Source organism: Dermacentor albipictus, chromosome 1, assembly GCF_038994185.2.
Source record: "Dermacentor albipictus isolate Rhodes 1998 colony chromosome 1, USDA_Dalb.pri_finalv2, whole genome shotgun sequence".
NCBI lineage: Eukaryota > Metazoa > Arthropoda > Arachnida > Ixodida > Ixodidae > Dermacentor > Dermacentor albipictus.
Window position 1 is genome coordinate 123,941,894 of NC_091821.1, and position 23,054 is coordinate 123,964,947.

A 23,054-nucleotide genomic window follows, 5' to 3' on the forward strand; every position below is an offset into this window, starting at 1 on the left:
CTTTGAGAAGTGTGAGATGGTGCCGTTGTGAGTGTGCAAAGACCGTGAAGACGATAAAGCCAAAACGGTGGTTCCACAGTGAGCCGGACGAATTCTAATACAGAAGCATCTAACATTGCGATGGAAGAAATGTCTGAACCGGTGTGGGGACTACGTGGCAAAATAGAGTACTGGAAATAGAATAACACGTATGATTATAATTACCTGTATGCACCGAATTTTGACTAATAAAAAGTAGGGGCAAAGACTTTCTGATTGGCCCTTACATAGCGTTCACAATCGCCACTGCCAAGCATGCAAAGGGCTTTGAATGCCGCTCCATTTTGAGGGGGTCTTATGGGCCATTATGCCAGGCTGCACAACGCTACGATACGAGAAAGCCCAGCACTAAACTTGAATCTTCCACCGTTAGCTGTCTCTCTCTTTCCCAGGCTTTCATGTCGGGTGATTGTGCCGGTTGTTTATGCACGCGTCCTCCCGACAGTGGAGCTCCTTCAGCGCTGAGGAAAGAAGAATAGGGCTGTGTACCGGTGACTTTTCCTGATCTACTTCAGAAACGCAGAAGCAGGAGGCTTCTGGGGTAAACCTTTCTTAGTATCTATGCTTTAAATTTGGTTGCAGAGTGGCTTCGCGGTCACTTTCTGTGCTGTGCCTGGACAGCTTTCCTGTTGGCAAAGACTGAGAAGGTACTTGTGCACGCTGAAGGGTGAAACCAAATTATCGTCTGAATAATTTGAGCTGATTCCTGTGAAAAAAAAAGAAAAAAAAGGCTATTTCCTTTGTAGCATTGTAATTGCGAAAGTGGGCTAGAACTCAGAGCTATAGGCTGAAACTGCACTTGGTGACAATATACGGAACTGGTGACTGCGCTATAGCGGTGGTCAAGAGACATTTTCGTCTGATTCCTCCGGTCACCATCGACGCCGGTTAATAATAATTGTATATTGAAGTACGTGAGCATGTGTAACTAAAGGAAACTGACTCGCCATCCCGGCCCTGCACATATGGATGTCCAGCGAAGCTGTACAAAACCTCCATAAAGGCAGGGGGGTGGGGCGGTCGTATGCATTGCTTTATTGCTTTAGAGTAATGGTAGTAATGGTAATTTAAATTAATGGTAGTAGTGGCAGGTATGGTAATTTTTACAGCACGCCGCCGCCAATAGTGGCGCTGCAACAACATTGAAATCAATTGTCAGGCTGGTTATTTTATATACGAAAGTTAAGCGACGTCACTCCACGTGTCGCAAGCTGCCATTGGCGCGGGAGGTTACGCAACTGTAATATTTACCGGGAAACGTATGCGGGAAGCGCTACGGGCTTTGCGTTGTTATCAGGAGCAACGTATGATCAATTATGGACTTCAGATGATTGTTTTGCGCTTGTTCTTTATTGAAACGGATGCTGTTCTGTATTTTGTGTGCGTGATTACAAAGAATGTATACAATGTTCGCTTCACTTTGCGCACTGTTCGAAGCGTCTGCCGTACGGGGGTACGAGCCACTGTTGCTGGCCTGCACTACCACCGGGATCGGCCCACGTTTTTGACGTACGCGGATACGAAAAATGCCGACCACCTAGAGCCTGCCGGCTTCGCTGTAAAACGCGTATGATGAAAAAGTCTTACGCGCGGGCGGGTATCATGTGTATGTGGCGTTTGTGCTTACCTGCATTTAAAACGAAGCTATCTTCATGGTATACGGAAAGATTTTGATGGATATGATTGGTGAACAGCTGTGGAGACTACGAATGTGGAAAGAGGAAATCCAGCGTGGCGAATTTCGGAAAGGGATTGCGGGGAGGAGGAATGTTGGGGGGGTGATGTGGAGAGGAGGTTTCGGGACGTCATCTGCTGGTACTGGAGAGTATCTACACAGTTGCGCTTGGTCGGCGCATAAAGATCAAGCCCGGTGTTGCGCGTTGTGTAACACTATACTAACGCCCTCGCCCGCGTTCCAGCTCGACCATGGACTACTACACACGCCAAAAGAAAGACAGGGATGGCATAGACAGACATAGCATGTGAGGCAGTTCCGGCCAAAGGATGAGAAGCAAAGCTTCGCTTACTTTGACAATCATCTCCGATTGCTTCTGCAGACCTTTTCATTTTTTTCTCAGCCTTCGATGTCATTGCCTCTTTCGCACGAACCCTACGAATAGACCCCGTTTCGAGATGCCCGCCAGAAAACTCTGTCAAAAATGCATTGGTGTCCAATTTGGTTTTCTTTTTCCGAAGTGTGCGAAGTAGGGCTTTTCGTAAATTATTAACTGTCGTGTCACTTCATTTCAAATTTGGGGATGGATATCTCCAACCTATGCCAGCCTGAGGTATCGTACGGGCACGGGTCTTGAGCTCTGACCGACTTCGTTTCCGCAATTCCAATGCGGGCTATAACGATCCTAATAAATATTATTGCGATATTTATATAAGAAATTAGGTGTTCAGGGACTTCGGCACATTGATTGAATTTTTTTTTCAGTTTCAATTTCAGTTTATTATTCTTTCAAGATACATAGTTCACCATTGGTATTCCATTCCCAAAAGAAATACATAAATATCATGGAAGAGAAAAAAAGTGCTATGGCGCAGTAGAATATAGCCTTCAATTTTTAGAGAAAGAATTCTCATTGTTCATACATGCTGCAGTGGCTTCTTCAAAAGTTTATTTTTGATTTTATTGTCATCATGATAAGACAGCGATGATCATTCTTGTAGTGGACGGACGCAGTTGTACAGAGTTGTTTTCAAATGAGCTAGGTGGTTCATGGTTAACGCGAGTTTTTTTAACAGTTGAAGAGAAACAAGCGACAAAGGCAGGCAGACATGGACGGCTCTGTCAGATAAGCGATTACCTTGTCGATCGCCCCGTGTAGCTTGTTTCTGTTTCAGTTCAGCTGTGAAAAACTCGCCTTAGACAGCGTTACAGCTTTAGGGCGGAGTGTGGCATTTAAAGCTGTTGCTGAAAGATAGAACTGGCACAGTTCTAGAAAATTTCTTATCCTTAACTCTGGTACCGTGCGCCATTTACTGTTATCGGTTTATGCTAAAATAGTGCGTCCCGCTTGGCATCACCTAGGAATGCAGCAATCATAAATGTCAACTTTAGAATTAAAAATGAGAGAAAAAGAAAAGCTGATACACCTTATTACAAAATCAAGGAGCGTCTTTCTTTTGCACACAGAATCGCCTATTGAATCCAAATGTGGACAGCTTCCTGAGCTCATTTTGAAACTTTGACAGCGATGCCTAAGTTCATTTATACCGGAAATAATCAGCTGCAGGTCTCGATATGGGTCATGGATACGCCATTTCCCACTGCCTTAGAAAGACGAGCGAGCCACAAAGACTAACAGCCGTACGAAACTGTTGGCGTGTCTGCCTCGTTCTGAAAGATTTTTTACGAAGAGATAGTGTAGTAACCGTGGAATATATTGCTATTTTGTTGTACGTCCAGAATCCGCTGCACTATTGGCCGCGAGATCGACCTATAGGTGGCAGCACTGTCGCCCCGTTAGTGTGGATGCGTCGCCCGTGCGGTGTGTGGAAGTGTAGGGAGCTACTGTTTTCATCTCGCGATTCTGTGCTCCGTGCCCGCAGAAAACGCTTCATTTACCATCGTGAGATTTTGTTCGGTTCGGCAATGCAGCACATATTGCTCAGAGCCAGGGATAAGCTTTCACTACTATCCCGTTGACGCGGCACGTCGCCGAGAATGGCTCGTCAGGCTTCGGAACGGCAAGGCGCCTTCCAAGTATGCGGTGGTGTGCAGTAAGCACTTCGACGATGGTGCGTTCAAGCGTTCGCTGACGAAAAAGGATGGCGAGTAGTCCAATCTGATATCACGTTTGGGAATCCTAATCGGCAATCTGGGCATTAATGTTTGCTGCATGCGTAGTTGCTGTGTGGTTGCTGTGCGTGTGAAGATCGTTGCAGTCCGCGAAAGTTCGTGTCGGCGTGGCCTGGGATGCCAGTAATGAGTTGCCTGTGCTTTTATATACTTCCGCAAGTAAATTAACCGTGTGTCCACGCATGCAATTTATTTTATAAACTTCATGCGCCGCCTGCGCAGTGAATTCAAGGTTCGCGCTCAGCTGCGAGTCCGTTTAAACGACCGTCACCGAGCGTGACTAGTTGTCACGTTTTCCGTTGTTTTTCCTCAGCCACGGGAACTGTTCTCTGTGTTCAGACGTGTATATACGAGCACCGAAACACGGCAAGTGTGTACGCATGATCTCGTACAGATTAAACAGTGTCGTTTCGCGAGCCAACAGCGGATGGTCCACTAAGCGATGAATGAACATGCGCGAGCGAATTTATTGCTACTGCTCATATTGATATATTTTTTTCTGTCTTTTATAGGGGGGCGGAAAAAATTGAAGCCCGATGCACTGCATTCAAGCACCACTGCAAATTCAAGTGCCTGCATGCGAAAGTAATTAAAGGGATCTAATGATTATGATACAACATAAATTATACGTTGCATGCTTTATTTGAGCTTCGTGTAACGGTTGCAACTGGTTATAAAGCGACTCGAAAACATTTTACAATGGTAGTAACACTCTGAAACTAACTAGCGATTGCGTAGGTCTGGCTAAAAACAAAAATTGATAAAGCAACATAAGTTCTCTAAATTTATCGCATAACGTAAACAAATCGCAAATCAGCGAGTCAGCTTAGTGTGATGTAATGTAAACAAATCGCGATACGCGCCGCGACCAACTACATCCGAACAACTTGAGGCAATACTTTACCCTGCAGGGCATGTGCAGTTCAATTCTGCTATTTTTGTCTCATCGATCAAATTCAGGTCGACTCGGTGTGGGTCTTTACTGAGCGCGGACCACTGCATCACGAATGCGATAACGTGCACAGGACCGTCAGAGCAGCAGGCGGAAGCGACGGCACTACACTCAATGATGTGGCCCGCCGCAACGACTTGGTCGCCTTCGACAAGACACCTGACACCGTCCCTAACATGGTTGAGAATTGTGCTTAGAGGCAAGGGTGCTGTAAAACGGAAAAAGAACGCATGTTAACCTCACAACACGTTGACAGGAGACGAGCGCACATGGTGTGGTCGCGTTAAGCAAATGCTTTTCGCATCAGTACACTAAAAACGTACAGCGATTTACTTTACGAATTTCCGTTACAAAAATGAAGGAATAACACGTTGAGAGGTTACTAACCATCGAACAAACCGTCCTCGCCAACATCCATCGTGATTTCGCGAACTACGATCGCTGCACACTGCGGCTGGAGCGGCGACGGGCCACCGGCATCCACACTTGGGAGCTTCGTCTCCTCGCCGCTAGGAGCCGACTCTGTTCGATCTCGAGGCCAATACGAGAGGCACCTTCTATGGGGGAGTCCGGAATGTTGATCACCCGAGGTTCCTGCGAACAAGCTAGGTACGACGAGCACCTTTTTATTTATCTTCTTTTAGTTCCCGCATCGCGTTGCCACCGCCGCAGTCTGCTGTCGCACCTGCGACCTTGCTTTTAGCAGCAGAACGTAAGAATTGAGGCAGTGTGCCGTGCAACAGCGGAAGTCACTCTCTAGCTGGTGCTGCATGTTTCGAAAGCAATCGCACTTAACATTACTCCTCATGACTTCATGATGCCCGTATTTACATTTTGGACGCCAAAATGAGATACTTGACTAAATCTTTGACGGACTTTTTGATTAAGTCTTGGAAAGTTCTGGCTGTATTTGAAGGATGCAGGTACTGTACCAGGTCAGACATCCGGTGACGCATGTCCTGCCGATGATATGTCGGCAATTACAGAGCAGTTTAGTCGTTACTTCGGATCCGTGTGAGGGAAGGAACCGACTCATGATAACGCTCTTCCAGTTCTATCCCCGACTTTGTAAGTACGATGATGGTACATTTTCCTTGCTACTTAATTTTAAAACCGGATCCTCATCTTGTCCAAACAATATACCAAACATATTTATGCGAAGACATGCCATAACACGTGTTTTGTTTTTCCTTTAACTCTGCTGGTCTTGATTGGCGCGCGGCACGTATGATAGCAATGTTTAATCGTTTGACAGAGAGTGGGACACATCGGTCTCCCTTTTCTGGGCAACTTAACTGCGCCGTAGCGCTGAATCATCACTACAATTGGACGTTTCTGTGAGGTTATGTTTCCAGACACTGCTCGAAGGTTATTTCCGTTTAATTTCGCATTTTTAAATAAAACGGAACTGTCGGAATGGACGAAAAGGACGAAACCGTCGGTTTCCCCGACTGTTTGACTACAATCAAGAGAGGTAGTTTAATGAATGGAAAATGTAGAGAGGTCGGCCGGATAATGGAGCATCTGGCCTGCTACTCTACGTAAGGGAAGGGGAAGAGGGGAAGAAAAAGGGTCACAATGGGGGATGATAATGGGAGGAACGAGGTGATTGACACATTAAACAACTAATATCACAGGCGTGAGTCCAGGCCCGTGTCACATAGGAAACGTGACAGTGCAATTCTGCGTGGAATTCCACGCCCTCATACATGCCTGATACACCGACTGCGATTAGGCGTCGCCTTCACGCGCAAATATTTGCACATTATTGGACGGACAGACTCCCCGGACTGTTCAGTGTGTGGCGTGGTAGAGTCTATAGAACATGTGCTCGTGGTGTGCCCTGAGTATGCGCGAGAAAGACTGACATTGGCAGGTACATTGAGACAATTACACAATGGACCACTGTCAGAGGACCTCTTACTAGGCGCGTGGCCACAGAGTTGGCAGACGACAGAGACAATGCGTACAATCAAATCAACACTGCCAACACGGGCTTAACCTCATCAAGACGGCAACACAACAAGTCGCGAGAATGATAAAGAGGGTACGCGCGAAAAGGACGGGGATGAATGAATCAGACACCCTTCGCCTAATCAGAAGTCTGGTGGTTAGCCGCTTCATTTACAGCTTGTCGTATTACCAGCTAACGAAAACAGAGAGGAATGCGATCAATTCGTGCTTAAGGAAAGCCTACAAGATCGCCCTACAATTTCCGCAGTGCGCCCCAACCGAAAACCTCATGTCTCTAGGGATTCATAATACATTCGAAGAACTGGCAGAAGCTCAACTGATAACTCAAAGAAACAGACTCGCACAAACGACCACGGGTAGGAAACTCCTTGGCAGACTCGGGTATCACAAGCTACTTGAAAAACACAACCAAACTAAGCCCATCCCCACAATAATCAGAAACTGCATCAAAGTGGCGCCAATACCCAGAAATATGGACCCAACTCTACATGCAGGCAGAAGAGAAGCCAGAGCTGCACACATTGAAAAAACGCATAGCGACAAACCAAACTCCCGCTTCGTGGACGCGGCAAGATACCCAGGCAGGCAGAAAAGAGCGATAACTGCTGTCACTGACTGCATGGGCAGAGAAATCATTAGCGCCTCCACTCACAACACCACTATCGTGGAAGCAGAAGAAATCGCAATAGCCCTTGCTATCAAAGCGACGGAACCAAACCAACGACAAATAACCATCCTATCAGACTCTCAAGCGGCATGCAGAATTGCAGTATTGGCGCTTCCTTGTTTCCATTGATTTCTTTAGCAAGAACACTCAACTTTCACGGAAGATGTGGAAAGCGTGCTACGATGAACAGATGCGGCAATGTGAAAAGTGCGTCCGAGAGAAGGATCGTCAGCCAACTCCGGCTCCGCTCTTCGATTAAACGCACCGTTGCATATCTTGTATCGCTTGGTCATCTGAGTTGACATCCAGCTGAGAGACGGCAAAACACAGCCGGATAACATCTACGAATAGTGCTACCGCCAGCGGCATTCTCCGATGCTACTTGTCTTCAGCAGGCGAGCGCTGTACATGCACACGCATAATCGAGACATTCCGCTGCACGTGCCCCAGCCAACTACATACAGCGTGGACAGAAGCATACGTCGCTTATGTTCTAAGGCTCTGGCGTGGCGTTCGTTGAGTGGTTTCCAGTAAGAATTGTTTCACAATTGAAACATAGCTTTTTCCCCAGGGCCGCGCTGCAACGGCAGCACTGCAGCGCTGTTGCCACGATAAGAAACACAGCAATATGCGTAAACGCGTGTAAGCAAAACATGAAATGAGTCCTCGCTTGCCATGGTCACTCTGCGGCTACGGCGTTCTTGTGCTGGAGATAAGTACACATGTTCGACTCCACAGCGCGTTCCGATAGGCGGGGAATCCAAAAACGTTCTGCCTGTATTTTTTTTTCTGCCATTCAAAGATGTCCACGAATACACGCAAAGTGCCCCAAGCAGCCAGTCTCGCGGCAATTTTGGGTACATTTGCGGGCTTCTTTCACGCTCGTAAACACTTTTATGTAAGACGCATTGAGGAACAAAAAGCCGTATCGAGAGTTTTTCATGTAGCTCTACAATTTTCTCATTGTTACTTTTCATCTAACTATAATATTTAAGCAACTAATGCATTAATTAGACTGATTCACTAATTAAGCGGAATGAAAAAAAAATTTGGAGTACCTCCAAGCGACTGTAAACAAGATTACCTTTGTTCTGTCCAGCTGCGTGGCATTCGCATATTTTTAAACTCTGGCGAAAGTTAGCTGGGACACCCTGTTATGCGCAGTGGCAAACAAGCCCGCTGACGCTCCCAAGCAATCGGCCACATCCTCAAAGCCTAAGCTAAGGATGTGGCCGTTGCTTGCAACTCACGTCTTGCGTCTGTGCCACTGCGCATCGCCGTTGAGGATCTTGCGTGCACACACACACGCACGCCCACGCACACTCTAGAGCCAGGCAAATCTATAGCGTTTTGTACGGGACCGGTCCCTTCTGCCTCGCAGGTTTGGGCTACCGCTATGCGTTCAATTTTTCATGATTCCGCTTACATAAACACAGTGTGAACAAATCCCTTTACAATTTGCAAAAAAAAACCCTCCCGGCAAAACATTCTGGGTATGCGACTGCAGGAGTCGATGTCATTTCCATAGAAGTTGAGGTTGGCTGTTATCAGGGAGTTCGAAAAATTGTGCACCCAAGCGTCCTTGCGTACTCAAAGCCCGCACCCTGCTTGCGTTCTTTTGTACTACTTTTCCGTTCTTTTGTTCGCTTCGTGATTTGCGTTCCCTAACTTTGGGTGCGCGGAATCTCTCTCATCTTGAGGAACAAGCGCGAACAGACGAGGGGGCATGAAAGAAGGGACAAGCGCCGGCGCTTTATTCGATCGTCCTTCGTCTGTTGGCGCGTGATCGTCAAGAGGAATATATACCAACTTTCCTAGGTTTCGGTTCTTTTGCAAAACCCCTATTAGCTGGCACATTGAAGCGATTAGTAGAGCCAAGCTCGGGAGTCCATGTCCCTTCCACAGAAAATGTCGGCTATTGGCACCTCGAAGAAACTAGTGGAGCCATGCCTTGGAAGTCGATACCCCGCCACATAAGTTGGCGTCCGCTGTTGGCGCGTTGAGCGGAAGTTTGTTATCGCTCGAAAATAGTCACCATCGGCGCATCAAGACATGCCTTACCTCGTCAACGTCTAGGTGGTCACTTATGAGCCCCTCGAAATCGCGCGAGGCACGCGAGGAATGTCTCTGCCGTTTTGTGACACAATAGCGCCCAACCGGTGTGACGTTGTGACAAAGCTAAAAAAACTTCATTTTCTGTCTAAGCGACAATGCTAATATGTCGTATAGAAACCATGAATATTACATCCAGACATAGTTGGTGTTCCTGATCCATTTCACCGAACACTTTGGCTACCATACTGAATGCAAAGTTCCGTCCGAACAAATCCTACGCAGCACTCCCAGCAGCAAGGCGAGAATTATTTGCGCTTCATCAAGAACATCGTTAATCTGTGCAAGCAAGTCGATGAGACAATGCCAGTACCCGGTAAGAGCAAGCCTATTGTAACCAACAGTTAGGACAGCGGTTTCTAAGAAAACTAATTTGTTCTGGGCGACCTTGAGCCCGTCAACTCAAGACTCCACACCGAACAAAAAACGTCCCTCAAAAGCTTCGCTTCTTGGAACGTCGTTCCCTTCTTGGTCGCCTCCTGTCGCGTGCCAGTCATCATATTCTCCAGCACGAGCCGCCGGTCTGTCAGCACATGGTGTGGGCACGTGAGGCCTAGCGTTTCCTTGTGGCGCCTTGCTTCACACTTGGGGTGCGCCGGCTCATTGGGGCAGAGGTAGGATGTGGCAGGCGTCTTTTCGTTGTCGTAATGCTGGCCGCAATATTCTCAAGAGAACTGAAGACGATGCCTTTGATATGCTGGTGCCTTGACATCTGCCCACAGTGTCTGCCATCATCGCCCTGTACTACAGTTATAGCAAGCGTCAGAAGTAAGTGGTGGTCACGCTTCCTCCGGCTTCTCAAGTAGGCTCTGCCTCGTGTCTCACACTAGCGGCCAACGTTTCATCTTTCATGCACCAGATAAAAGAATTCGGGCAGACAGAAGTTTCTTGACAGCTTTCCCTGGTGCCCTTGATGAACGCACTACCACACCTCCCGCTGAGCTCGACGTGGTACAAAATGTTATCAAAGAGTTGCTCTTTCCCTCCGTCGGGACCCCAACGAAATCAAGCCCGCAAGCACGTGGAAACGTGGGCTCAGAACGGAGCCTGTACCTATTCACGCACTAGTAATCAACTAAAATGTCTAGATTCGAATGACAAGATTGTTAAGGTCACCTTCAAAAGTAAGCTATGAGACTGTGAAAGACACCCACAATTATTCTCTGTTTATCAGTACTGTTGAAGAGTTCAATTAAAACATGGTGCAACTTTAGTGGCCATGGTAAACAAGTTTTGAGCCTGGATCACGTGCTGTTCTGATATTACTTCTCATATCCCCTTATATCTCCATAAAGACCAGGAATCTCACTAATATATGAAGTATGCTTAAAGTTTGTTTAATCTGATATCAAGTAATTTCTACAGAGATATTCTCATGTGGATCATTGTCAGGGCCAGATTCTGTAACTAGCGCATGGTAACTCGCAACGTGTAAAAGTGTGAATGAGTGCGAGTACTGCGATTTGTGTTCCACAACCTATGGGGATAAGTAGGAGTTCTTAATACTGCTGTAGTTCTCATCGCGATGATTGTTGTGTGGATCTCAAAAAGTGTCACAGCCACACCTCTGGCGCATCTCCCTGGGGCCGGCTTTCGATTACAGTAGCTTATAATAATGCTTTATGTTATGCGTCTTATGTCTACTTCACAGTTCGTTGTTTTCTTCTGATTGCTTTGACTCAATGTAGTCCCATCCCAAAGAGCTCCATCAGAAGGAGTACGATGTAACTTCAGGCATTGCTAGAGTGTGCACCTCAATAGTTTTATATTCATACATCGGGTGATCTAGTTTGATGAAACAGGTTTTGATAAAGTGTAGTAGTCGCTGTTGAAGGAGACAAAAGGCGTAGCACAACTGAAACAGCACAAAAGAAGGACTCAAACTACACACAATTTGGCGCTAACTTTCAACAACGAGTTTTAATAGCGGCATCACCGCATACATATGCCCTTCACTCAGCTGCAATAGAGCGCGCGCGCTGAGCATCCTGATAACGCCACTCGCGATATGCATGGGACGCATTGTGGTAAAAAATTATGCCACGCGCATAAATTCTATTTTCCCAACAGTGAGATTGGTGGTTTCCTGATCCAAGCGTCACCGAAGATGGCGATGTGATGTGCTTCATTGATGAGTCTGATCATTTTGTCAACGCTTATCCCGGGAATCACTCTATATTCAAGGAGGGGGCGGAAAATACATCTCTCGAAGCGCAATAAAAAAAATAATCGGGCTGCTCTTCGTTCAATTTGCTTTCATGCTCACGTAATATATCGTTAAGGCATCTGCCGGTCTGACCGATATAGCTAATTCCGAAGGCTGTAGCAATTTGGTAAATGACACCTGCCATGCACATTACAAAACTTCCCGGTTGAAAAAGACAACGAAAATTTCTGTCGCAACTACAGCAGTTTCTGTCGCGACTCTCTTACAACACAATTTCCTGACATTTATGTAGTTGCGGCAAAAATTTATGATGTTACCATAGAAATTCTGGCGTCAGAACAAAAAAATTCTGTCGCGACGACGAAGAGTTCTGATGTCGTAACAGAAACATCCCAAACACAGTAAGATCCTCAGAATTTTCTCTAATGGCACTAAAATTGCACTAATCCAGTCCTGCTCCTCCGCCTAATAAGAACACGAGGACGTCCTGGAAACAACTGTTCAGGCTTTTTTCTGTTCGTTTTGAGTATGATAGATTGCAAGGCTCGTTGGATGCTACATTTTATAAAATCGTCTGTAAATAGTGCCTATAATCTGTTTCCGGGATTTTTTTCATGCATTAGGGGCCAACATGTTTCCGGAACTTTCGTATACAAAAACACTGCCCCTAGCAACGCACAAAAGCACGGCTAGTCATTTGTTGAAAAAAAAAAACAGAATTAGGTAAAGATAATGATTTATTTATAGTAATTACATCGATTTTGCTACTGGCTTCTCTGCCCAACGTAGTAGTCTGAGAAGGAAAGCTAGAACACGAGCGGCAATAATGCGTCTGTACAACGAAGAGTAGAACAAGTGCACATGCTTTCCCTGAATCTACCAGTTTGCGTGTACTACTACTGCAAGAAATTACATAGGGTGTTCCCTTCCCTAAATAGACACTGCACTGTGTTTGACGCACCATGGGACGAGTAAAGTTCTACCTACCATGCCTGCAGCTTCACCCGCAAATGCAACACAAAATACTGGCAGTGTGATTACCACGCCATTACTATCGGCAGTCAATACACAATCTACGTGTTGGTATCGTTCGATTGAACGTTATGAAGGGTGCAAGCTTATTCGCTCAACATCCGGCTATGGAATTTCGCCACGCACGCTACTAAGCAACCGAGGCGCCGATAGTGGAAACATCGCGAAATAAATAAGCGAGCGGGAAGATGACGCAAATAGCGACTGGCAACTGAAGGGTTCATTCTGCACTCAGAAAAATGGAGTGCGATAGAGACACAGAGCACACACAAAAATTCTAGCCGATCATTGTGGTCACGGACACCAGCAAAGATGCACAATGGTCGGAAATGGCGGCATTGCGAGACAAGGGGATGCAAGACAAACCTGCGCGTGAAGGAAGAAGCAAAAAGCAAAGACCAACAAAGCGAAAATGCATTCGGCAAGGCGAGCGGGAATCGGGAACGAGACAGGAGATTTTACCGAATGCAAAATAAACGCCTCAGTGTCTATTCAGCGCTTGCGCCGTGCGATCGCTCTAGCGTGGGCGTCTTGTGCGCTCCACATCAACTTTACTGAACGTCATAGCATTGTCAACGTGCTTTGGCGCCGAACACCACTCAGCGAACTGTCGAAACAGAGCTCATGTATCAGCCATGTCAAGCATCCATCAACGCGAATCCTGCCGACACACACAAAACCTGCTGTTATAGTCCTTGCACACAAAGAAAAAAAATTATCCAAATATTACGATACTCCCTTTCATTTCATTTCATTTATTTACTCTCAGGGCCGTTCGGCGTTACAGAGAGGAGTGGGTATACAAAAATGCAAATGGCTATACACGAATACATTTTTAGTAGGAAGCTTAATGAAGGTGATCGTATACAGCAGACTTGAAGACTTCGGGTACTGCGATGGACACGACGGAGGCAGGAAGGTGGTTCCAGTCCGCGCTTGTCTTCGGAACAAACGAATCAAAATAAAGATTAGTCCTGTAGCTTGGCACGCCAACTTTGAACCGGTGGTCCATGCGGGATGAAAAGTAAGGAGGAGTAGTAAAGAGTGATTGCTTAAGAGTGTCAGAGGTGAAATATATTTTGTGAAAGAGGCATAATCGAGAAATACGACGGCGTAAGGAAAGGTCAGGAAGATCTAATGTTTTCTTCATTAGTGTTACACTGGCTGAACGAGAATAGTTAGAGAGTATAAAACGAGCAGAACGATTTTGGATGGATTCGAGGGCTTGTACGAGTAATTTAGTTTGAGGATCCCAAACGGAAGCAGCATATTCTAGTTTCGGGCGCACGAGAGTATTATATAGAAGTAGTTTTAGGGACACAGGAGCCAGGGAAAAATTACGGCGAAGGAAACCAAGTGTGCGGTTAGCATTATTAGTGATATGTTCAACGTGCTTTTTCCATGATAGGTTGGCAGTAATGTATACGCCAAGATACTTATAATCAGAAACTGTAGTTAAAGAAGAGTTATTAAGGAAGTATGTGCATGAAGACTGGTTAGGCGTGCGCGTTATTCTCATTGCTTTGCACTTACCAATATTTAGTTTCATAGACCGGGTGTGACACCAAGTGGAGATTTTATCCAGATCAGATTGAAGAATGGCTGCATCAGAAGGTTTAGATATTTGTCTATATATTACGCAATCATCAGCATAGAGTCTAATTTGTGAGTCAATGGAATTAGGAAGGTCGTTAATATAAATGAGAAAAAGCAGAGGACCTAGTACGGAGCCTTGGGGAACTCCGGATGTTACGGGGCATGCAGGTGAGTCACAGTCATTAATTGAAACGTACTGGGTACGGTCCTGCAAAAAACACTCGATCCACTTCATCAGATTAGTATCTAGGTTTAGTTTACTAAGCTTGAGAAGTAGTAGTTGATGAGATACCGTATCAAATGCTTTCGCGAAATCTAAAAAAATGCAATCCACAAGTGATGAACAGTCCAAAATGGAAAACAAGTCATTAGTAAATGCGACCAGTTGAGTTTCACAGGAGTGGTGTTTGCGAAAACCATGCTGATTAGGTGTGAAGAAACAGTTTGATTCTAGATGCGACATTAGGTTAGAATATATTATATGTTCAAGAAGTTTGCATGGAATTGATGTTAATGAGATAGGCCTGTAGTTGTGAGGGCTATGAACATCACCCGATTTATGCACCGGAACCACCTTTCCCACCTTCCAGTCGTCCGGCAACGTGGCGCTCTGCAATGACTGAGCAAAAACATACGACAGTATAATGGAAGAATAAGTCTGGGTATTTTTCAGAAACTTGTAGTTAATACCATCGGTGCCAGCTGACGATGAGAGTTTAGCAACTTGAATGAGTTTAGAAATGCCTACCCAGTCGATAAGGATTGGGTCCATTTGAAAGAAGTCAGCTGCAGAAATAATAGGAACGGTTATTGGTGCAACATGTGAAAAAGATGATGAAAATGTGTCATTGAGTAAGATACAGCACTGTTTATTTGATACAAAGAATCCTCGATCGTTCCTCAAGCGAACTTCTTCGGATTCGCGCATGCCGATAACATTCCAAAATTTGCGTTGATTTGAAGTAAGTAAAGAGGGAAGGGTTGAATGAAAATAATTGTGTTTAGCACCGATGAGAGCACGTTTATATTCCGCAGCGGTAGATTGATAAGCCAACCTTGATCTGTCAGTCATAGCTTTCTTGCAGCGGCGGAACATGCGCTTTTTCCTGTTTAGTAAGCGTTTTAGCGATAAGTTGAACCACGGCGAACGCCTCTTGCTAGATATTCTTCGTAGCGGAATATATTTATCGACAAGTGCTTTGACTTGCATTTGAAATAACCGCCAGTTCTCTTGCACTGTGCGTTCCCAGAACTGTGGCGAGAACTCGTCAACGAATTTTTCCAAAGCAGTATTAATGGCTTGAAAATCTGCTCTCCCGTAATCGCGGATTATTTTCGAATGTTTCGATGTGCGGTGCGAGCGCGATGGCTTAGTAAAATGGATTGTAAGGTGATCACTTAGACCTGGCAGTAGCGTTAGGGAAGAGACCGAATCGGGATAGTTGGTTAGTACAAGGTCGAGTACATTTGCACACGAAGGGGTAACGCGAGTTGGTTCTTGTACAAGCTGGGAAAGATTAAATGTCGAGCAGAGGTCAATGAATGCTTTACACTCGGATGAATTAGTAGTTACAATGGGGTTAGAATCGGTCCACTGGATACCTGGAAAATTGAAGTCACCCATAAGAAATATTGGCTCTTTCGGGTATCTAGACACAACTTTGTGCAGGCTATCATGGAGTTCATCACAGAACGTGGTGGCAGAAAGCGGAGGCCGATAACATGCACAAACAATGACATCTTGATGGTTTAAGGTAACGCATGTGCACAGGAATTCAAGCTCTGATTGGATCGGGACAACGTAAGAATTTATGTCTTCAGAAAGGGCAATCAAAACACCGCCCCCTGATCGGTCCCTTCGGTCGTGTCTGTACACTGTGTATTTCTTCTCACAAGAAAAGAGTTCACTATTCATGACTTTACTTGACAACCAAGTCTCGGTTAAAACAACGATATCGGCTACGCACGTGTCCATTAAACATGACAAGGTATCACGCTTCTTTAATATACTTCTGATGTTCGCAAGAAGGAATGAATAGTCGCCGATGTGCTTCGTCTGAACGGCCGGTGATTCCTAAGTCGGAGCACTATGAGGGTGTGACACATTGGAAGCTGAAGCATTATCGGAGGCATGTGCCGGAGGAAAACCAGCAACGTGTTGCGGATCTGAAGAAGATACGTGGATACCAGATGCAAATGCGCTAGGGGAATCTATTTCACAGACGTTATCAGTTTCTTTGCAGTAGACGTAGCATTTTTTATTAATATATAATCGATTATATCTTAGGTTGTAGGGCTGTGTGGTAGCTTTGGCGAAATCTATCAGCTTTTTACGTATCTGCCGCGTTGTTTTACAGAAGTCCTCTTGTAGAGCGACTCCCGTATTTCTAAGTTTAGACCTGTGTGCTAAAACATTCTCTCGTGTTTTAAACGAAGCAAACTTCACAACTATAGGACGATTTCTGCCAGTAACAAAGGAGCCAAGTCTATGCGCACGTGAAATTGCATCTGCAGGAAGTTCTAAAGATAGATGACCTGCAAGAATGGCTCGTACGGCTTCTTCAGTGTGGACCCAGCTTTCTGATGCATTGTCTTTCAAACCATACATAATTAGGTTTTCACGGCGGGACGGGTCCTCAAATTCGTCAAGGCGTGCTTGCAGTGCAGCGTTTTCACTTCGCACTATATTAGTAGCAACGCGGTGAACTTCGGTCGCATCCACATTGTGAGTGCCTTCGAGAGCGCTTACTTTCCCTTCAACAGTTGTTAATCTCGTGGTGATATCAGACACTCGTTCTTCCAACAGCTTTTGACTAGCTTTTACCTCGTCAAGTGAAAACATCACTTCAGCGTGTCGTGCCTCCATCGTACTCGCGAGAGCATTTATGGCAGCCAGTACTTCAGCATTGCCCTTGTCAACTTTATCGGGACCAGGGTTTTGCTCCACATCACCGGACAATAGCAACATCTTCAACACTTGAAAGCAATCCGCAACCAAAAGTACTAAAACATGTGGGCGTGGGACGAGCAGCAAGCAGCGATTACTCGAGCGTTTAGAATGCAAGGAATATGAAGTACCAACCTGGATAAAGAAGAAACATGTCTTTAGCCGCGTCTGCATACTTGCTGCCCGCCTAACGCAAAATTTTAGCGCAGCTCTACAGGTGTTTTCACTTCGCGATATCTGGTGCGGACAATCTGCCTCGTGCAGCACGTCGCAAACAGAGTGAAGTGTGGCGCGACTGCCTCGACTGGCTCGCGACGTAGATCGCGAGAGGCAGCGGGTGGGTGACGCGTGGGCGCTATTCACAGCAGCTGCTGCAGACAGAACTCCGCTCATGCAGTGCGTTGTTTTCATATATGGTATCGGTAGCGTCATCGGTTAACAGACTACGTTCGCTACTCTGGCGCCATCTCGTAGCCATTGTCACCACAGAGTCAGTCTTGCTCGGCACTACGCCTTTCTTCTCACGCTTTCGCCATACCCTCTTTCTCACCCTTCCTCCTTGCGCTCTCTTCATTATCGCCATCTTTCAAACTCCGCTGTGCTAGGCGCTAACTCTTTCATCCTTCGCTGTTCCCGTTCGCTCGGTTAGAAGGGGCGCTGACGCTCGGCACAGGAACGGGTGCCTAGGAACTGTGCTCTAAAATAAGAAGGCACCTCTGCTCATGCCTAAAAAGTACACTCAAGGCACTGTAGCTCATTCTAGCTCATGCCTTCGCTGCTTGCTGCCATCTTGCTTTCGACAGTCATTTGGCTTGGCTTAGCTGGCTTGGCTATGGAATACTATCTCTGATAGAGTGGTAAAATGTTGCTAGCGACTAGCTTCCTTTTTGTTCCACACTGTTCCGTGAGCTATGCCCACTTTTGTCAATGATACAAAAATACAAAGCAATGTTAAATTTACTGCTGACGACTCTACAGTTTGAGATGGAACGTGGGTACACGTACTGCTTCACAAGCAGGGAAAAGAAACACTTTCGACAACCAAAGGGCGCAGTGCAATTCAGATAATAGCCAGCGGACGTAAAATATAACGTTTTTAATAATACGTACTTGCTTCCTAAACAACGAAAGCGCCAAATCGTATTTCAAGCTCTTATTGTCCCCAGTACGCCCCCATTATATTGCCCTCATTCTGCCCCTCGCTTGGATTTTTTCAGGGCATTTCATTGTCCACAGAAAGTACCCAAAAAGCCATTTCTCGGTTGGTCCAACGGCTGTTGTCCTCAATACGTCCTAAAGACTTAGCAAAAGTGCGAGTACCTTTGTGCTAGTTGAGGACGTCCTCATGACATCGAGTGTTGTCTTTGATGATGTCGAGACAGCAAGAGTTCTGACGTCGCAACAAAAGTTTCTATCGCGACAATTTTTCATGACATCGCAACAGGAACTCTGTCGCGATGACGGACAGTTTCTGCGCGACGTTAAAAATGTGCCGCTTTCTATCGCAACGCCATGAGTTCTGTTATCGCGACCGAAGCGATTTCCTTCGTGACGCATTATAATTTTATGTGAGTTCCCCATTGGCGTTGTACACTGTACTTTTTTCTTACGCGGTATTGAAAGGTGCGTTGTCTGAGTCCGGCTCTGCTGATAGCACCGATCTCGGTGATAATGTCGATGTGGCCAATTGTCGCGGTTGTACCGCGACGGCACAACAAAAATAATCGCCCTACTGGAATCCTCAAAATCGGATGCTGATCGAAATCATTACATCTGCGGCAACGGCTGTGTATCCCATTTGTTTTATTTTGTAAGGTGTGAAATACAGGCATGTGCACATGCACATACTGTTACGCTGACACATTGGTTAATTTCCTAGAACTATTTCATAAGTTTTTCTGATGTGGAAAATATTTTTTTGGATTGTTCCATAAAGCTAGGTGAAAATCTGTCTCGCTCGGGTGCCAGTATTCTGGAACAGGCGCTACCACGAAACACCGGCACGCTGTTTAAGTCCCCGCAGGGGCGTTGGCGTAAGCAGGCGTCTGGTGAGTTGCGCCACCAAGTACCCGATAACATGGGGGTCGGACCCTCTCGCGCTTAATCGGGCGTGGCTTAGCCGTGTACGGGAAAAAAGGGGATCATTGGGGTTGAGCCGATGCCGGGAGTTTTGATCTTTACGGCCCCCCGGCGGTGGCAACACGCGCCTTTGGCCTCGGCTTGCGTAGACGGCACATCCTGACTGACCCACCCGGGGAAATTGGTAGTTGCCTTTTCCAACCTTTGTCTTTCTCTCTCACTTACAATATTTCCAGTCTTCTCTTCACTTCTTTTTAATTCCGTTCTTCCTGGCAGCAAGGATTAAGCTTGTGTGTACAACCAACCTTGGCTGTACATATTTGGTTATGGCAGAAATGTACAGTTGGCGTCCACAGGACTTGTATTTTATAAGACCTGCGGCGTGCCCATGTTCGGCTCCATGGTGGGTGGCCGGCATTACTGCCGTCATTCCCATATATATTATGGCTAGCCCTCGGCGCCGACGCAGTTATTTCTGTACAAAGGCTTCTCCCGCATCGAACACTCGCGGAAAGAAAGCAAGGAGGCCCGCGGTATACTCTTTTCGCGACAGTATGAAGGCGGAGAGAAAGCCCGCCGTTTTTCACCGCGCGCAAGGCACCTCAGGGCGTGGAGGAGGGAGGGCGTTCTATTCCAGCGGTGGAGCGGCGCATAGAGCGGCTCAGCACGGCCGCGCCGGTCTTATCATGAAAGCGATCGGCGACAAGTATAGTCAGTGGTCCTTTGATTGACAGAAGTCTAATGAGTTCCTGATTCTATTTACGATCACTTTAGTAAATACTTGTAGGAAATGGACAGTAAGCTGATTGGTCTATGATGTTTCAAGTCTTTGGCGTCCCCTTTCTTAAGGATTAAGATTATGTCGGTATTCTTCCAAGATTGCGGTACGCTCGAGGTCATGAGGCATTGCGTATACAGGGTAGCCAGTTTTTCTAGAAAAATCTACCCACCATCCTTCAACAAATCTGCTGTTACCTGATCCTCCCCAGCTGCCTTCGCCCTTTGCATGGCTCCCAAGGCTTTCTTTACTTCTTCCGGCGTTACTTGTGGGATGTCGAATTCCTCTAGACTACGTGACACCATGCTCCTTAATTTAGTTTGTGAGCCAATGTTTACGAGTTTATATAGCCGATAAAACGATATAGCTGTCTACTAATTTGATATCGCAATCGATGCTTCGCCTTTCGGGTGAAACTCCGAGTTTTTGTTGTCCTGAATCGATGTGGTGACACATACCCACTGTGGGGGATTGGCCATGAATTGGGAGCTTAAGAGACGCCGACAAGTGAAGGGGAATGAACAATTTGTAAGCAGGCGCTTACAGATAAAAGTTGTAGTGTACAGGAAAACGTTGGAATAAAAACTTCAGTGCGATTCCCCTCTGTGAAGGTAGATGACCAGCGAAGCTGTGTTTGTGGGACCCTTAATGGTGAGCTGTCCATTGACATGCGTCAAACGCCGTATGCACATGCATTGAAGGCGATAAGCGACTAGTCGCTCCTCCACGATGTTGAGCCTCGTAAGATGATGAGGCACCGGGGGTATACATACCCAAGTATTGTTGCAAAACGTGGCACGACACCTTTTACTAACGAGTCCCGGCACGTAAAACAGACATGCACCTCACCGCATTCCGAGGCCACACCGTTTCACCGTAGCCAAGGCGATCGTGTGTTGGTCGACATCCCGCAGTGCAGTAATGATTGTCAGGCCGCTTGAAAACCACGAGCTGTCACACACAACACAGGCCACACCAAATTGGTTCCCCAGAAAGTCCCCTTGAAACCTGGCCGTCGCTGCGGTGAAATGTTCCAAGTTTGCGATATCCGGGTCACATGAACGGTTCGCATTTATTTGCGCCTCGTCGTCCTGGCGGGCAGCACACTTACGGGACCGCCACCACGGGAGAGCGGAAGGAAAGGAAAGGAGATACGCTAGCGCTTAGAACGCCGACAAAGAGAAGGTGGTGCGAACGTAGACATAGTCAACGCGGGTCAAATTGCAGTATGTGTTATCAGCTTAATACTTGATAGGGTTGTATTAGGACTCACGTCATTAAACTTATTTTCGCAAGATGGCGGAGTTCTTGAAACCTGCTACACCTCCGCCGTGGGTCCGCCAGGTATTGCACTATCTTCGGGATCGACCCCAAATTTTTTTTCTACGGACATCTATGCGCTGGAAACTAGCCATATACAGCTTCGCTGTAAAAATAGATCTATACAATCCACTTAAGTTAAGAGAAAAAGAAAATAAAGAGGAATCAGTCTTGCAGGGCAATGGATTGGGTAGAGTAAGATCATTTCGGACTGTTAAGCAAACATTTGTGCTGGTGAACCCAAAAATGGGGGCCCTCAATGAGAAAACTACATCTACAGATAAATATAGACTCAAAATATGGTGCGGCGTTTGTAATCTTCATTTTCGCATTACACAGAAACTTCTGCACGAGAGAAAGAAATGTAATTTTGTGTCGGCCTCACCACATAATGAGTATGATGCTGAGGGAACCAGTCCAGACCTGTGTTGGTAGTAATTTCGCATCTGTATGCGACAGCGCAGCTTCGTGATGGACACTTCATGTATTCATGCCGGTAATCTGCGGAGTTCTACAGTGCGGAGTCTGACAATTCTTCCATAATGACACGTCTACGAAACCGAGCCGCGGTTAGATAAGTAGACAAAAGACAATATAGAAGAATCAGGGTGCCTTACAAGCCTCACCTAAAGATCCTGCAATTTCATTAAGAAGTAGTCCTTTATGCAAGGGTACCCGAATTAAACGAACCCTCCTCATCAATCCAGGTACCAATGAACGAGAAGAAAGGAAGTTAACCAAGGAGCCCGATTTTTATTAAGCATATCATAAGAAGCCAACAAACATCGACACCAAGGGCAACATAGGGGAAATTACTTGTACTTACTAAATAAATAAATATTTATTTATCATTTCTTTAATTCGTTTAGTAAGTACAAGTAACTTCCCCTATGTTGTCCTTGGTGTCAATGTTTATTGGCTTCTTATGAGGCACAAATGAGTGACACGTCCTCATAATAGAGCTATGGGAAGCAGTAAGTGATGAATGTAACATAAAGAGTAAGTCATTTTCATTGCTCACGTAATTATTGCATTGAATTTGCGTAGTAACAATGTCGTGAAGCTACCCAAAAAGATGCGTATAAAAACCAGCAGCCCAAGGGAAAAATACCGGTCAAGAATTGCGCAAAATATACGAAGCTACATTTTACCCAACTCTTGACAGGATTTTTTTTTCAGCTTTTTCTTCACGCTGTGAAGCATCTGCCACGACGATGATATTTGTTGAAAGAGTCTGCAAATTATTTTGTAATAGGCCATCCAAAATACCATTAGGGAGTAATTTTGCATTATTAGGGAAAGTGTCATCACATTGAATATTAATAAAATTAGGGCTATCGGAACTCGAAAATCAGTGGGTATTCTATTACCGATTGGTTATGCACGTTCAAGGGGATAAGTAACTCTTGCATGAATTATATTTGCGAAGTATAGTAAACGTGACCAGTCAACACCAAAAAAGAACGTATGCAAGCTTGCAAATAAAAAACCGCTTCGGATCGCATTAGTTGGGACTCGTAAACTCTCAAGAACGTCTGCACTGTTAAAGAGCGTAACCTTCACGAATGAGAAGAGTCTCTCGA

General features: G+C 45.9%; 1 protein-coding gene and 1 pseudogene across 3 annotated transcripts in view; both read left to right on the plus strand.

Annotated features, from left to right (window-relative positions):
* Positions 1–23,054, plus strand: part of LOC135904809 (G-protein coupled receptor dmsr-1-like) — a 1,021,428-nt gene that overhangs the window by 599,175 nt on the left and 399,199 nt on the right. Inside the window, exon 1 of one of the 3 annotated variants that reach the window (XM_070525395.1) lies at positions 5,343–5,408. The exons of the other annotated variants lie outside the window; for them this stretch is intronic. The gene's annotated coding sequence lies outside the window, so the exon portion shown is untranslated. Of the gene's footprint in view, positions 1–5,342; positions 5,409–23,054 lie in introns of those variants that run through there. 3 annotated transcript variants of the gene reach the window in all.
* Positions 21,354–21,529, plus strand: LOC135904868 (U2 spliceosomal RNA; annotated as a pseudogene).